This window comes from Chelmon rostratus, chromosome 6 (assembly GCF_017976325.1).
Source record: "Chelmon rostratus isolate fCheRos1 chromosome 6, fCheRos1.pri, whole genome shotgun sequence".
In the NCBI taxonomy this organism is placed as follows: domain Eukaryota; kingdom Metazoa; phylum Chordata; class Actinopteri; order Chaetodontiformes; family Chaetodontidae; genus Chelmon; species Chelmon rostratus.
Genome location: NC_055663.1, coordinates 1,267,105 through 1,284,590, shown reverse-complemented (window position 1 = coordinate 1,284,590; position 17,486 = coordinate 1,267,105). Strand labels below are relative to the sequence as shown.

General features: G+C 42.8%; 1 protein-coding gene across 1 annotated transcript in view; it reads left to right on the top strand.

Moving 5' to 3' along the window:
• Positions 1-682: 682 nt before the first annotated feature.
• Positions 683-17,486, top strand: part of LOC121608315 (solute carrier family 45 member 3) — a 32,074-nt gene continuing 15,270 nt past the window's right edge. Inside the window, exon 1 of the mRNA XM_041939556.1 lies at positions 683-767. The gene's annotated coding sequence lies outside the window, so the exon portion shown is untranslated. The remainder of the gene's footprint in view (positions 768-17,486) is intronic.

Below are 17,486 nucleotides of genomic sequence, written 5' to 3'. Positions count from 1 at the left end.
GTATTGTTGCTCTTACAAGCACCTTCACCAGCCTGCTTTTGAGATAAAAGCCTAACTGTGGGCCTGCTGTTTCATGACCTGATGATGTAGAAAGTAGTGATATTTCTGACCAGGTCTTTCTTTTGTTATGATGTTTAAATAAGCAAACTAAGCTGGGAAGAGTGGTGTGACTGCAGAGAGCACAAACGAATGTGAAGGAGACGTGAAGGAAGAAAGTGTAAGTAGAAGGCGGTGAATACTGAGAAAAGTTTCTTTAAATGGGAGCCAAATAATAATAATAACAGAAAAATAGAAAAACCATAACTATGTAAAAACACATTTGTTGAATTATCTGTTCTCATCTGTTTACAGACGTTTTCTTCTCGCGTCACAGGTACTGCTACCGGAACTTGATATGTTGTTAGGTTTATTTTGCTCTAATAAATAAAATCTTGTGTGTCACTTGACCCTCATAAGGCACTTAGCATTACAACTTGTGTATCTTAGTTTAGCCTGTACACTACTTAAAGTATATGTTCATTTTGTTTGGGATGCTTGCTTTGTATGGAGTATTTAATTTGTTATTCGGCGAAAGGTGCCGCTTGCGAACGTTTTCGGTCCGTTTACTTTGAATGTCAAGACCGGAAGTTGTCGCCCCTAGAAGTCATTGCTTCTGGCTTGACGGTTGTCACAGCTGGGTATCTGGCTCGCTACAAGTTGAGCAACAGCGTTGCGTTGGGAGCGAACAACTTGCTTTATGGATTTCCCGGAGCTACACATAACTTCAGGTGAAATATACGCTTAAGAGTGTCTTTGACTGGAATAATATCTTTATTTTACGGCTAGCGCACTTATTTAGCCGCGTTTATTGGACCCAAATCGGACGCGGTACTTTGTAACTTAGCGGTCTTCGTGCGGGTTAAAACTTATTCATTGCATGCGGCTGCTGTACAGCGGCTGACCGCGTCGACACCCCAGACGACGGGTTGAAATTTCGACCGAAATGTCGGCGTGTGTCGCTGGTTTTGAGCCTAATTCACACGACGCCAGAAGCTGTGATTAAGCGGAGCTGAAAATGTTAGTGTACGGTTGTGTTTGGTTTGAGTCCACGGCTGAAAGGTGTAGAGCGGCCAGGGTCCGGCGGCAGCGGCGGCGGCGGCAGCGGCAGCCGCGTGGGGCTTTCTGGAAGTTTTTCCACTCTGCGGCGGCGACTGCAGCCTCACCGCCGGGCTCCCTGCGCGCTGATGCGCTGCCAACTGCCATGGTGGCAATAACTTCACAGCCTTACCGACCGATATAACCCGCTCCGTCCACACGGAAGCCGTCGTCTAATTCGCAGCAAACATTTGGCGCTGTGTTGGCGAGCACCCCGCTGTTTTGACACATGGATTTATGGGGGAGGAGGCGTTTCAGGACACCCTGTCTGGAAAGTTGCTCCAAAACTCCTCCGACCGGCCGTGCCATTGATTGCAACAAGGCTTTGGGTGACCACGATGGTTGTTGTTTTTGTGTTAGTAGTCTGAGAGGTCAGATATGCTGATGCAGCTGTAAACACGGTTCTTGGCAGACGAACAGCATCATGTATTGTGCTGGATTTAGGGAAGCTTTGCACAGGTCCAAGTTTGGAAGTGTAGCTCTTACTGGAACAGATGGGTTTTGCTCAACAGCACTAAAGCAGCAGCTGGTGAAGATGGAGACTGAGTCACCGACCGCTCCTGCTCTGTTTCCAAGCAGTCTTGGAAACTTTTAACTTCCTTCTTGGGCAGAGTAGTCGCTGACAGAGTCTCTACCTGTTGTAATATTGTGTGGAAACCAAAACCAGAATCCGCTTCTTTACCAGCTGCAGAGTGACTGACACATTTTAAACTAAAAATATAAAAATCTTTTTTAAAAAGTCACTGCCTTTGCATTACTGAGTTTGCACTGCATTGCTTTTCTTATTTTGCACTCCACTGTGGAGACGCTTACTTCTCGTCTCACTTTCTAAACGTGATTTCTTTATCTTGACAATACAATGTCGGGAATGTAAACTACATTTTCTACTAAGTAAACTCCTCCAGCAAAGCTGCAGTTAAGAGCTGAGAGAGAGAGAGAGAGGGAGATTTGGATTGTACTGGAACCTTCAAGATTCAAAAACCACATTAAGAAGGAGGAGGATCAAAAGGTTAAATGGCTCTAACCCATGACAGAGGGACTTTTATTGTCACCATGACTGTGACTCTGCTGTTGCACAAAGACCTCTTTCCTCTCCCCATGGACCACTCAAGTGTGTTATTCATTCTGCCCTGGAAAATAGACTCTTCTCTTTTGCCTTGTTGGCCCCAGCACCTCCTTTCTTCTCCTGTCGGCTCTTGACAGTATTTACTTTTGCTTCTAACAATCCTGAAACTCACGTTTGCCTTTTAGAATTATCCAACATGTAATTGTGTCCTCCTCAGCTATGTAGAAAACTAGTGTTCGTGCAGGATTCCTCGGGTGCGCTGCTTTAACATCATCCTAACATACGGATGCTGATGATCAGTGACTAACAGTCATAATGATCAGACTGGCAGCGCTGATCTCAGAGCAGCTACATTCTTAGCACTCGCTGCTTTCTACGTGTTACCCCAGGAAGGAGGGGTTTGCACTGTTCTCTGCGGAGCTCATCTGCTTCACAGTGATAGAAATGCTTCTTCACCCGGGATGCTGCGGCGAGACCAGCTGGCTGTTCTCTAACTGCTTTCTGACAGTCTAATATACCCCCAAGCCAAGCTCAGGATAATCACCCACCCCGTTGAGGACACCAAGCTACTTAGGCAGACTGAAGACTTTGCAGTTTTAATCAGTCGTAGGCTGTTTATCTCCAGCTCGGAGAGCTCTGTGCTTTCCATGTGTACCTGGATTCTCAGTGAATTACACTCAGCTTCTGCATATGCTTTTTTTTGAAGACAGGTGGTGGATTATGTGGTGGGTGTGACTGATTTTTTTTAAGCTACCCCTTCCTAATGGGGAGGGCACAAAGAGCATTTGCTGGAAGGCTTTTTTGGAGGGGGGGGGGGTCTTTCTCTTAAGCTCTGTGCCCTCTTCAAAGCATTGTGTGCTGCTTTTGCTCTAGTATCATGTGTAGCCATGAACAATCACAGGTATGCAATCTGTACAATGGTTGTCTCTCACATCAGAGAAGTGCAGGAGTCACTCACTTCAGTGGGAAAGCTCTGCTTTATGGCTCTCATAGCAATCCTGTTTCTTTCAATTGGTTTCAGGTCGTCAAGCTGTGGTACTTTCATGGCCTAAACTGTGTTTTTTTTGTAGTTGTTCTGTATGTACAGGAGATTTATCGCAGTTGTTGCTGTGCCTCTATCTGACTCATCATAGAAATTAATATTTACTTTCTGGATTTTCTGCTTGTAGGAAATTGGATGAAACCTTGTCTGCACTTAAGTTGGACCAATTGCCTTGGGGTTTTGTGTAATTTGAGCCGTTGGCTTCATATTGACAGAATCTGTGCTTGCTGCGTCTGTTTCCTTTGTCTCTGCATGAACTCTGATTTCGCAGGAGTTCATCTCTCAGATCTGCATGCTGTGTTTTGTTGTTATCTTTAGGCAAACATTCAAACCATTTGGGTCTTGTACATTTACAGCTAACTAAATATGTCCCTAATCATTGTAAAAACAGTGAGCTCATTTGTTGAAACAGGAGGGGGGAAAGAAATGGTAATGGTGAAAGAAAGTTGGTGGAAGTGTGTGTGTGTGGGGGGGGGGGGGTTGCTTTTTTCATTCTGTATGTTTTTCCCTAGAGGAAAACAACCACCAATCAAAAGCAGCACACAACTTGCTCACAGACTGGGAAAATATCTTGCAAGTGCTGGAATGAGCATTATTAAGAGCACCATAACCCACTAACGGCGGGGAAAGGGCTGAATATTAAGCAACCTGTCTAGTTCTTGGACGTCTCTTTGACGGGAAGCAGAGGAGCGCAAAAGTTTTTCACAGCTAACGGGCTGTGGGGTCAGAGTCCAAACAGCTTCCCTGTAATAGTGCTCTGCAGCCAGCTGGGCCAGAGAGAAAAGGCTGCTTACAGGCTCCCAAAATGGACCAAAGCTAAAAGAGAAGATGTCAGCTCTCTTACCACCAAGGAATGTCACCTCTGTGCCATGGTTCTCATTCAGCTTTTTCTTTGTTTTTCACATTAAGGCCGCTCACAGTTGTTGCAGGCAGTCTTACCAGCCGGTTGCCCTTTGTGATGTGGAGGATTTTGATTCAAGAAGGATATGACGGAAACTTCAGTCAAACCATTTGTTGCGCATTGAATTCATTCACCATTTGTGAAATTTCTATGATCTGTTTGTTTTTTAAATATGGAACGACATACTAACACCTCCCTTCCTGTGGCATCATGAAAATTAGATTCACACAATCAAATCCTCTGACAGCATGGCTGAGCTTCTGTCGGGATCAGAGTCTTTTTGGACCATGGCTAACTTTTAATTGGTGTGAGAGGGTGACGCATATTCAATTCGGGCATCTAGGTTGTCTGTGTTATTTGAAAGTCTAGTCTGATTAAAGACATGAATTTTCCTATCTTCTGTTCAGTTTGGCTTGTAATCGCTCCGTGCCAGAGTGTGTGGGTGCGTTGGCAATGGTTCAGTTCTCCAGTGGCTTGCTTGGCCAACTGCTTTTCTCTTTAATCCTAATTTGCTGCTCTGTATTTTTGTCATTCAAACTTAAATGCACTGTAACACAATGGGTGAAGTACGCCAACTGCACAGTGGTTTCTAAAAACAGAATCATTCAGTAAATTATGGGAACATGTAAATGGCTTTCATTTGCTTTTGCTGGCAAAAGTAACTGTCCTCTGATCTGTGTCTTTCTCCTGTCATTGTGAAACACAAGAATAAATGAGGGAAGTATACTTCATGCCTCCTTGTGGACTCAGACAATTCCATTAAAACCAGAATGAGGTATTGCATTGGTCGTCCCACGTAAGAATAAGTGTCTTAAAGTTTTTGCCTGCTCTATTCACGCAACTTTGACCACTGGAGTGTTTAGTTGCCTCAAACAGCCTCTGGCTGGTCTCAGAACTCACCAGAGCTCCAGCTCTGTCTCTTTGCTCCAGTCCATCTTCCCTTTTCCTCTCAACTCCGTACATTTAAAGATTGGAGCCATAAATCTTTAGGGGTTTGAGCATTTCAACTTGCAGGGCTGTGCCTTCACCTCATTTTGTACCGCACAGGTGAACTGGTCACTGTTTGTGTCCACTCATATCTTTCGCATTGACTTCATATGCAGTTGCGCTGCCTCTAAAATTCACCTTGTTCTGTCTGAATACAGGGGTATAGGTCTCTCCTGTGCCTTTTTGCCTCTTTGAACCCTCATATCATCACTGCTCTAACTCACATAGAATCAGGACTCGACCAGTGCTGAGAGTATAGTAGCTACTGAGTCCATTTAAAGCGGAACTCCATCTATTCTACACATCAGTTTGTGTTTGCAGGCCATGTGTGAAAAAAGGTGTGTAAGCCTCTTGTGGCTCCAGAGGGAGTTGGGCAAATGCTGAAAGTGTAAAGTGATGTCATATGACTGTAAGTGTGAGAATAGAAAAAAATGTGGGAGTTTGGAGTTAGAAAGAAGTAAACTTACAAGACCTTTGTAAACCGTCTGCCTACATTAGCCACAAGTAGCATAGCACACCTGAATCCTTGACCAACCAAGTTGCATTGTGGGTAATGGTGGTACCAGGTTTTGACAAGGAAGAAGATGTGGAATAAAAAAGATGGTTTTTCCTCTCTTTTGATCCATGTTTTTAAAAGGAATGCCTGTTATCTTCATATCAGGGCCTTGTCTCTGGTTAATGGAAGTGTTAATTGTAAGCCTGTATCCTCCCTTGTCAATTTTACCGGAGTGTGTTTGACAAAGACCAAGTTGCTTGTAGCTAACATGGCAGCACTCACTTCCCTTTTGGCAACAAACTGCCAGACCCAACAGCCAGTTGGAGAGTTGTTTGCATTGTTTTGCTCTCACACCCCTTCTGCTCGCCTAATTCAATTTGCTGACTGAACTTATTTCTGCCCACATGGTTCAAGCTGAAGGCAAAACAGCCTCAGGTCCAGCTCACATGAAAAGGTGGGGAACAGATGGCAAATGAGCCTATCGCTGTTCCATAATTCCCACAAATGAGAAGCACTACTTTGAGAGTTTGTAATGAGTGCTGAACCAGAGTTGAAGTCCAGATGAGACCAGTACGAGCACTGGAACAGGGATCACACTGGCCTGTCCTTAGTCATTTTCTCACGGTGATAAGAACTAGGCCAGATGTCTGCAATACATACTCACACCCTGTCCTCTTTGACTCTGCAAGTCAGAGACGCCTCAGTGAGTGTTGGAAGTGCCAGATCAAGAAAGAGTAGATCTGTTAAGGCCCGTCATGAGCCAAATTATGAATGACACTGCCACCTCCTGATCACTTTTTACTGAAACAACCAGAAAACACCAAGCCAAAGGGACAGTGAAAGGTTTCTAACTAGATGCAGCCATCTTTGAAGTTTGGCTCTGTGAATGGGGAAAATGGCATATTATGAGACACCACAGTGTTCTCTTTCATGTAGTAAGCTGAAAGGGATGCTATTGAGTGTTTGAGGGAGTCCTTTGATATATGAGATGCTCTGTGCCTTGTGGAAGGATCAAGCTTATGATTTCAGTCAATATGTGTGTGAGTGCTTTGATGCCTGCTCCTGCCAGTTTAATGTTTTGTCAGAAATGTCTCGTACAGCAGGCTTAGGGGATCAGCCACGATGGGTCCCTGACGGCCCTCATGAGTCATTTATGTTTGAAAAGGCACCATGTACATACAGCCGTCCTCAAAATTATTCATAGCCTTGCTAATTCTTGTGATTTTTTAATTTAGTGATGAAATGAATGCAATTTTTCAAGTTTTTGTACCAGTTATATGTGAACAACAATTGAAAGAATGACAACAATACAAAATTCAAAAAAATCTTTATTTCAGAGGTATTTTATTGATGGATTCCCAAAAAATGCCATGTTGAAATTTATTCATACCCTCGTCCTTTGTCTTTCTTTAATAGTCAATTGCATAGCCTTGGTTCTTTATGACTTCTTTTAGACGATTCTTGTACGTGTCCACAAGCTTCCTGCATGTCTCCTGTGGTATGTTGGCCCACTCTTCCTTGGTGAAAGCCTCAAGCTGGGTCAGATTGGTTGGTTTCCTAGCCATCACTCTGGTCTTCAAGTGATGCCACAAGTTTTCAGTGGGGTTCAGGTCAGGACTATGACTTGGCCATCCTAGGAAGTTGACATCATTGTCTTTGAACCATTTTATTCACTACCTTGGCAGTGTGTTTAGGATCATTGTCTTGCTGGAACATCCAGTTGTGGCCAAGCTGGAGTTTCTCAGCAGATTCCTTCACATTTTCATCAAGGATCCTGATGTAAACCTCCTTTTTCATGGTTCCTTGGACCTTGACGGGATTCCCTGTGCCACTGGTGGAGAAACACCCCCATAGCATTATGTTCCCACCACCATACTTGACAGTGGGCACAGTGTTCTTCGGTCTGTAGGCTTCTCCTTTCTTTTTCCAGACATACTGAGTATCCATATGGCCAAATAACTCCAACTTTGTCTCATCAGACCAAAGGATGGTTGACCAAAAGCTGGGATCTTGCTTCAGATGACGTCTAGAAAAGGCCAGGCGAGCTTCCAGATGTTTCTTCCTGAGCAACGGCGTCTTCCGAGGTGTACGTCCATGGAGACCTCCTCTGTGCAAAACTCGCTCGATGGTGGACCGTGAAACCTGTGTCCCTGCCTGGTCACGCATTTCAATTAGGGCCTTGGTTGTGGTCTGTGGGTTGTTGTTGACCTCTCGGCAGATTTTCCTGGCAAGTTTAGAGGACACCTTACGCTTTCTGCCACGCCCACTGAGGTTTTTAACAGTGCTGAACCTCTTGTGCTTGTTGATGATGCTCCGGACGGTTGACACAGGGACATAATACGGCTTGGAAATAACCCTTTCCTTCACTGTAGGCACATACAAGACGGTGACGTAGGTCCTCGCTGAGCTCCTTCTTCTTGACCATGATGACCAGAAATTGAGAATGACCTGAGCACTTTTCCCCTATTTATACTCTTCTGGAAGGATGTTTTTTTTTTGTTTTTAAACCAGTGTTTTGTTTTAAACCAGTGTTTGGTCAACAATGTTAAAGGGTTTTATTCTATTGTGACACCTTAAAGTAACTACTGGACAGATTACCACATTAGGTACATTTTTGTTGAAATATTGTCAGGGGTATGAATAATTTTAAACATGGCATTTTTTGGGAATCCATCAATAAAATACGCCTGAAATGAAGATTTTCTTAAATTTTATATTGTTGTCATTCGTTTAATTGTTGTTCACATATAACTGGTACACAAACTTAAAAAAAATGTAATATTTTGTCACTAAATCAAAAAATCACAAGAATTAGCAAGGGTATGAATAATTTTGAGGACGACTGTATGTGTACGCCCACACAGACCGAGGCGTTAATACAATCGCTTTTTTTTGCCCTCGTTGATGGTAAACAGTATCCCATTTGTGAACTTGTTTTGGAAGTTTGATATTGAGTGTCCCATTCAGGGTTTGAGGACACGAAGGAAAGGAATGATTTGTCTTGATTACATGGTCCTTTTGTTGGCAAGCGTTTCATCTTGTAGAGCTGATGATTGACATTTCTTATTTTCCCACAAGGCCCAGTGTAGCCTTCCGCCTTTTAGTCGGCAGTTATGGGTTAGGCACACAAAGATTGCAATGTTATGAAACCCTTCCTATTGTGTAATTGTGTCTTTAGGCTGCTGTTTTTATGGTTGTGAAGGAAAGTCTACATGAAATATGATTACAGCTCCACTACAGAGCACTTCTTTGATTTTAGGCATCATGTTTATTAAAATGATTTCAGGTTTGTTTGTGCTCAAGATGGAGCATATGTGGAGGGTCATGGTGTGGGTCTGTTCATGGGTTCATGCCTTTCTGCTACTAGTTAGAGAGACGACTTTGCCCCTCTCTTCCGTCTTTACCATCTGGTTTGTGTAGCATTTGACTGAGGTGTTAATCATTGGGCTTCGGGGCCACTCCTGCTCTGACAACAGCTGGAAAAGGCCGATGGATCCGTTGATGTCCATCTGTCCTTATGTCTGTCAGTTCTCTGTGCACTGCTTTACTAACTGTATCCATGCAGCTGGAAGGATTATGACCTTGGTGTTTCTAGTTTCTTGAAAAACAGCTGTCAGGGCCACCTCAACACTATTTCCTCTCTGTCTTTCAGTCCCCAGCTTCCTCCAAGTCACCCAATGTTTCTGTACTGCTATTTTAAGTATTTTGAAAAATGTGAGAATGTTGAAAAATCTTAATTATGAGTTGTGTTTTTTGGACAGCTTTATACATACATTCAGGGAGAGAGAGACAGAAAGAGGCAGGACGGAGCACGCCGGTGTGTGTGCAGTAAGAGAGCAGTATATACTGTATGTGTGTATGCTCAGTGCAAAGCCAGAATCAAATGCCACCCAACAGGACAAAGGTACTTTCAATTGTCTGGACAGTGTGAACCACATGCAAAAGGCTGAGTATGTCCACTGTTCTTTAACTTGTGAAAACACGACTTGTTTTTACTGAATAGGGTTTCAGAAAGATCCATCAGAAATGACAAATGTCTCAGGTTGCCATCACATAACTCGGCATTATGACTATTATTATTAGCTGAAATTTAGCCTTTTGGCTGGCATTGGCACATTTACAGTGTAAATATTTATAATATTACAGTTGATAGAAATCTAAAATTCACTGTAGCAGCTGCAAGATGTGTCACTGATGGCTGTTGGAGCTCTTTTGATCCATGGCTTCTTTCTGTTAGCACCTGGGGAGAACTACAGAATGAGAGTTCCTCTAAATGTTTCCGATAGCATCTTAAATAACAGATTATGTTCCTCAATGGACACTGATAGGCATCTCTGTCACTGAGTGATTTCTGTTTGTTTTAAATGGCCCGTGCCTGTTCCTGTAAGAGATCCTACCAGCAGGTAATGCTCTATGAAAGTTCTTTCTCTTGCTGTTATTGGTTCAGCTATTAGTCCATCAAATGGATCTAGATGGAAGTAAAGCAAGATGATGTGATGAATGATGTGATTTTTCATGCAGGAGCATATTATACATAATATATGGAAGCTGATCATTTAAAACACAGTAAGAAAAGAAAACCAAAGCTGTTTTCTTGTGGTGTGTTCTCAGTTTTTTGCCTGATGGTTTGATTTGGTGGTGGTTCTTCATCTCATGTGAAAATCCCTCTGTGGCAGACTTTACATTTCATTGAAGGCATTCAAAGAGTAAAATGACACTTGTTCCAGGAAAAGGCCATTCTCACGTTCATTGTAGTGTTGTAGTCATTGTCGTTAGTAAGACATTTTAACAAAATTATAAATTAGTGGTGGAATTGTATCGATGATTATTTGACAGAGCAGAGGTTTTTGGCACCTGTGTTGAGGATTTTTTTTTAATCCAATGCTAATAAAATGTGATAAAGCCAGTGGTGCCCCATAGCACAGTGGAAACAACATTCTTTCGGGAAAGCCCTGCATTTCTTGCCAACACATCAAAATTTTATGAAAGGTATACTGAAAGGATTTTCCTAAAAAACAATGCATAGACTCATACAAAAGTAATCCCTCTCAGTTATCACTTATGACCCTATGGAAGTGTGTGGTGTATTTACCTGCAGAGACCCTGCCCTCTGTCTGTATTTTCATGTTTTCTGCTTGTTTTGCTGTGTTTCGGCTGTAACCTTTGGGCAGTGGGTGTGTAGCTCCTAGCCAATAACTGTGTGCAGATGGACTTCATAAAAAGGTAGCGACTAGGTGCCAGAACATAAGCAGCATGCATCCACGAGGAAGTGGGCACAGTGCAGGGAAAATGCTAATGAAGGAAGGCGAATCGCTAAGCAGACAAAGCTCATTCAAAATGAGTGTGAATCTGGGATTGGTTTTCAACCACTGGCAAACAGTGAAGGAGATAAGGGGTGAAGAGCAACAGGTAGGAACTGGTGCTTAGCTTATGCTTGTCAGTACACTTCTGGTGGCACTGTATCGGGGAGGAGGGCCCAAGTTTGAATGTTTACAACATTAACAGTAAGCGACTATTCCTATGTGTTAGTTGACCTATAAGGAGTTAAGAAAGTGTCACATGTCAGTCCTGGAATTCGGTATGTAGGAATAACCATACAAACTTAAGCAAAGTTGTCTTCTCAGGCACAGAAACAAACGTGTAAAGCAGACTAGGATTGATCCTGAAGGGGATCTAACATCATGTGCGCCTCTTGGTGCAGTTTTATGGATCGATTCATAATTGCTTTTTCATTATTTATGATAATGTTACAGCTCTGTGTCAGTGTGCAACAGATGGCTCCCAGTAACTAAAACACTGATGGGATTCTTAAGCCTTAGGGGACCATATAGAAGAGTCTTGTGCCATCTATGTTATGTCCTAGTATAGATAACTCCTGAAGAATGTTAACTGCTCTTAGATGGCCATTGGAGTAGTGCTAATCCTGAAGGCGCTATGTGTTAAAAGCTATAATGTATGTATAGAAGCTCAGTGTTTAAGCATCAGCGTCACGTATTTACTTAAAGGTTAATTTGCTGTGGGGCCACACAATGAGTGATTGATCGTATCCACCCTTCGTGCTATGTATAATGTGGGTGACATTTAGGCTTTATTGGGACCCTGCTGCTATGCCAAGAGTCGTGGCTCTTGAGTTCTATTTCTGACACACTGTTTTGGTTTCCTGCTTTATCAAAGCAGGGAGCAGTGTGTCGTAGCTTATTATGGGCATGTTGGGTTTGGCCGGCACTGGAGAAGCAGGGTTTGTAGCGAAGGCTACCATGGAATTAAAACCTTGTTTGCCTGCCCAGAGTGCTTCTACATCTTCAGCCAAAGTTAGAGTCAAGGACACACCCCATGTAAATAATAGAAACATCATAGCTGGCCATGAGTCAGTGGGGGAAAGTAAGTGTGTGGTATGTGTGGAACTTGTGGTGGGGGGTGGGGTTGTTCCACTATATACCTCATTATTCTTACGTCCATATAGTTCTCCTGGACATAGTGAAGACTTTTTTTTGTCTTTGTTTTTTGCATGTCCATTCCTAGTTAATTATTAGACTACTAGGAGGGTGTGTGTAGTTGAGACATGCATATTTGTAGTTGGGGTGGGTAATTGCACACTAATGAGAAAATATACCTTTGCCAGGCATTTTAAAGAAAGGGAATTGTTAATTTGTGTGTGCGCTTGTTGTGCTCCAGATTTATCTGAACAAAAGATCAGTGAGGGGTAAGAGATGTTTGGTAAGTCAGGACACAGTGTGTCAGGTCCAAGCTGAGTGAGTGAGGCCCAGGATTTTCAGAATTCTCCTAATTCCAGGCAAGCTGCTCCTGTTGCAGAGTGGAAGTGCTGCCAGCAGCCATTCTACCCTCTCTGTCTTCATATTGATCTTTCTCTGGGCTCCAGAAAGGGAGATTCCTTAAAGCTGTAGTCTAATGATATTACTCAACACCCCCCATTCGCCACTAAACACCCTCCCCATTTTAGATCTCTCTCCACTCTACTTTTTTTTCTTCCTCTCACTGTTATCTAATTAAAAGCTTTTCTATAGCGGGCTGCTCTTGGCCTCCAGGCGTGGGGTACAGACATGGCAGCCGGCCGGGGGGTGGAGTGATTGTGTGAGTGTGTGGTTGTGTGTGTGTGTGCGTGCAAGCAAGCAATTGTCTGTGCATGTGTGCATGTACGTGTCTACTGAAATAGGCTTATTGCTGGCTGAGCTGGTGAACCAGGAAAAGGGTTAAAGCAGTCCATGGACAAGCCGTCATGCAGGAGTATGAGCTTTACTAAGATTGGGCTGCAAGAAGGGGGGTAATGAGATAGGGTGGAAGAGCTGCCCTGATAGCTAGCTGAACATGATACTGGTTCAGGGGGTATAATACAGAACTTTTAGGGAGTGGTTGTACATGGTGAGAGAGAAAGTAAGGGGGAGTGGCCTCAGCATGGGGTTGTTAGATGAAATCAATTCATTCACTGTTTCCTAACTGCTTGTTGTGCTCTCGTCGTACAACAGAGGTGAGTGTCTCTGTTCTGTATTTCAGGTCTGAATGCTCTGAATGTTGTCTTTAAGACACAACCTCGGGGGATAAAACAGAAAGTAATTTTTTGAGACAGACAAAAAGCGACAGGATTCCTCTTGTGCTTTGGGATTTTCCCAATTCCCACCTTACAGGCTGAGGCACAGGAGGGAGGGAAGGAGAATAATTGGATGGATGCAAAGGAGGTGGGCTAAATAAGAGAGGAGGGAACAGGGGACACAAAAAGTGGCAGGATAAAAAAAGAGTCAGACTCTTGAGTGTAGAGTTGAAGCAGGTGGTCAAAAGAGTCTGTGATATGAGATATGCAGATATGATGCAAGTGAGTGGGGTGTGTTGATTGGATGAAGAGTGTGAGTAACCTTTAAAATAGATTAGATGTCAGTGAGTTCAGCAATGCAAGTCAGTAGATGGACGTTAGAGCTTCAGTTCTTTGGCTGGTGAGTAATATTTTGCCATATACCACTCCTTTGTGGCTTGTCATGTCATTTTGCTATCATCACATTTTCTCTCGCATTATCTTCCATCATTCTGAGAAAGGCCAGAGGTGCAAGTAGTTAATGTTCAAGATACAATAAACAGAATAAAGAAGTGCGCTTTTCATCCTGCATGTAGGATTTGTAGATGCTGTGATTCAGCCAAGCATGATGAATTTCCTCTGAATGTGATGTGCTCACTGTAGTTGCTATTGTGTGTGCTAATGGTAGTAAAAGGTCAGCTGTATCCTAAAAGTCTAATTTGAGCCATGTTTGTTGTTATGTGACCTTTTTATTCATTTTTTACAAGAATGGTCTTTTATAAAAATGAATGTGCATGTAATGGATGTTAACCAAGCCATTTTTTATTAAAAGATAAGCCAGACAGGCTTATTAAATACCCTGAATCATGAAGGGTTATAAATATGGCTATATTAATGATTTAATTTGAAACACAAATTGAATGTTTTAAAGAGGCCATATTATGCTCATTTTCATGTTCATACTGTTATTTAAGGTGTCTATTATAGTAGATTTACATGCTTTGATGTGACGCTGTGTGAAACACCCCATGTCAGCTTCAGTCCTCCTTAAGGTGCTCTCGTGAAAAGCCCAGTCTGTTCCGATTGGTCAGCTCATTCAGGCCTGAGCCAGCACCGACCACTCACCGTGTGTCCGGTCAGGTCTGCTAGCCCTGCTGGTGTTTTTAGCTTCCACCTAGCTTCACTTCTGCTCTTAATATCACCACAATAAGTGCTTCTAAAATAAAAACTAGTACACCAGGCATGTCCAAACCAAGGAGGAGCAGACAGACTGGACTTATTTCATCAGCTGATCTCAGTCTTCAGCTGATAACTAAGTGATCCCTTGATGTTGATTGGTTGGCCTGGTGTGCTCCTCCTTAGTGGGAATGAAAACCTGCAGCCAAACAGCCCTTTATGGAATAATTTAGACATGGCTGTACTTCACAAATCCCTGCAGGTTGACCATTTCTTTTACCATCAGAGCATGTACTTCAAGTAAATTTATATATGGCAGCAACTCACAGACACAACACTGATGAGGGTCCCGGAGCAGAACGCTCTTCGTATGATAACAAAACTAATGCTAGCTGAGCTAGCACTGCAGTATAAACACAAAAAGGCCACATGAAAAAACAGTTATGGCATCCAACCTACCTTCTACTCTAGTTATTTAGTTGGCCTTAAACGAGGTCAACATCGCTCCCAGTCTGGGGGTAGCCACATTAGCTGTGCAACATAAACAGGCTAACTGACAAAATATAAAGCAAAACAACATATATCACAGCAAAACTTACAGTGGCACAGTAACATTAAAATGCACACAGTTTTCCAGTTACATATTTACTCTTAGCTTTGTTCTGGCACACACAAGAGTCAGTCCCAGTCATTCTTGGGACGTTTCCATCAAAATAAAGTTTGTCCGCTGCATCTGTCCTCAGTTGGTGAGAGCTGATGAAGACTGTCATGTAACAACAGCAGATAGTCAGGTGGGTGGGACGGTCACCTAGGTGGAGGATGTCTGCCGAGCTAGATGTGGTGCTGTGTTACATAGTGATGTAGACAAGTAATGGAAGAAAAGGCTAGACTACTGACAAGGTGTTTCAGGCAGTTCAGTAGCACTGTTTTCTGTAGAAGAGGATAACTGCCTTTGGCATGGAATTTGTAACTTGTAGCTGTTTTGCATTCACCAAAAAAAGCTGTATAACAGCTATATAGTGTCGATCAGAAATGGCATCTTACAACAATTAAGTGGTTTTGATTAAACCTAATTAACATTTTGACTGCTCCATTAACTAAATGTAAACACACCTGATCATGGTTGAATGAAAACTCATTAGCGTTTGCATTCCCTCTTATGAGTCCTTTTACCTTAACACAATGGGCTCAGTGGCTTGAAAGCAGTCTGTAGGGAGGCATGTTATCAGCCACATTAGACTCACAAGAGTCTACACGGCTGAACTGTGCTGCACCCCATTGTTATGCTATTTGCATGGGCCGAGATAACACTCACCTCCCTGAGCCGTAGCTGGCTTCATTCTCTGGTGTGGACAGAGGCACAGGCTTCCCTCAGTTCACCCTCTGACACACACACACACACACACACACACACACACACCCTAATCCCACACCAAGGCAGCCCAACCTAGGCTGCATTCCTCTCATGTTCACCTGGTGTGTGTGTGTCTGTCTGTATGTCTGTATAGAGATGCGGTTTAAAACAATATTGGGGTATTCCTGAGTTGTGAGTGAATAAATTTGATATTAGATTTTCCACTAGAAGTAGAACAATATGCCAAATAAGATCATGTAGAATGTTTGACAGATACTGCGATAGGAGTCATGATTGTGACGGCAATAGGAATTTTTGCATTTCATTTTCATTGAATAAAATGCATAAAATGATGACGTGTTTTGTGTTGGGTTTCTTACCAAACAAGCATTTCCACACTTGTCTAGAGAATATGATTTGTAGGCTGAAGCCTTGCTGTAGCACCACAGTGCATCTTTTATAATGGTTGTGTTTCCCTTTATCAGATATTGCAGTGCCTGTGATTTGGATATTCCACTTAGCCATGTTGCAATTTTTACTAGTATTTCCATTAGTTGTTCGGCTCGACCAAGAACCAGAAATTGTACTCTTTCTAAAATATTTCTTGAAGACACTGATATCATTTCTCTCTCAGGCGCCTTGAACTATCAATCTCTTGTCATGTTTTTGGTCTTTGAAACTTAAGGGACTTATTCTGAGTCATCATCCTAATCAGGTGCAGAGATGGAAAGAGCACTTCACATTTTGGCAAAGCAAAGAGTGTCATTAGACCCTCCAGAAATAAGGCAAGGTCGCCTTTCCTGCTCCATTAGAAGATGTATGTCTTCTCTCAGAAGCACTATTTTAAAATATCTGGCGACAGGTTGACTTTTCATTTAAGCAGGCAGCATAGTGCAGGAGGAGAATATTAGCAGCAGACAACTTTGCTTTGCTTTCAGTTAGCTTGGTCACATGATTTGCGGTGAAAGGCAGGGTCAGGGGTCACAGTGACGGATGTGGGCTTAAGATTACAGGCTGGGGGTGGGTGGGGAGTCAGGGCTGCCTTTCAAGTGAGCAGAAGCAGAACACAAATCAAACACTGAACTTCTTCTTGAAGTAGATTAAACAAGTTCCATGTCATTATTCAGCTGTCAGTAATAGAAGGAAACAGTGTGTTTGGAAAAAGAGTGCCAGAGGTCTGATGGTGTCCTCATCTAGATAACAGGCTGTGGAACTACGTACAACACCTGGTAGAGATGCAGATAAGAGTGGCAGAGGGGCTGACCGAGTGTGAAGAATGGCCAAATATCTTGAAATTAGGAAATAAGAAAAGTAAGTACTCACTCTTATGCTCAAAATTTCATGTGCAAACAGGTTAAAATGATAATTTCTCATGAGAGCTGCAGTTTAAGTTTTAGCACTCGAATTATCAGTTGAATTCGAAGAACTGAAAGGATTTTGAAGTGGCAGTTGAAGTCTAGTCTGTGTCTGTGTGTTCAGACAGAGTGTGAAACGAGTTGTAGAAGTGGCACAACTGCATGCAAAGTGATTAGGTGCAGATTTCCCTGGGGTGGTGCAAAATGAGCTGGAAATGTTTAAACCTGAAAACTGAAGTTCTTGGTGAGTTGTGTCTTCAGTCAGAGACTGAGCTAAATACACCCACTCACACACATGGTCAGTTGCATCCATTGCTAGCTAGCATACAGTTAATGTGCAGTTGCTACATTTGCTGTTTGGGCAAATGCACACAAACAGTCCAGCGGTCAGATTTGTGCAAATTGCTCCCTTCACTTTCTGTCTGAGCACACTTTAGAACTGCTTAAAAT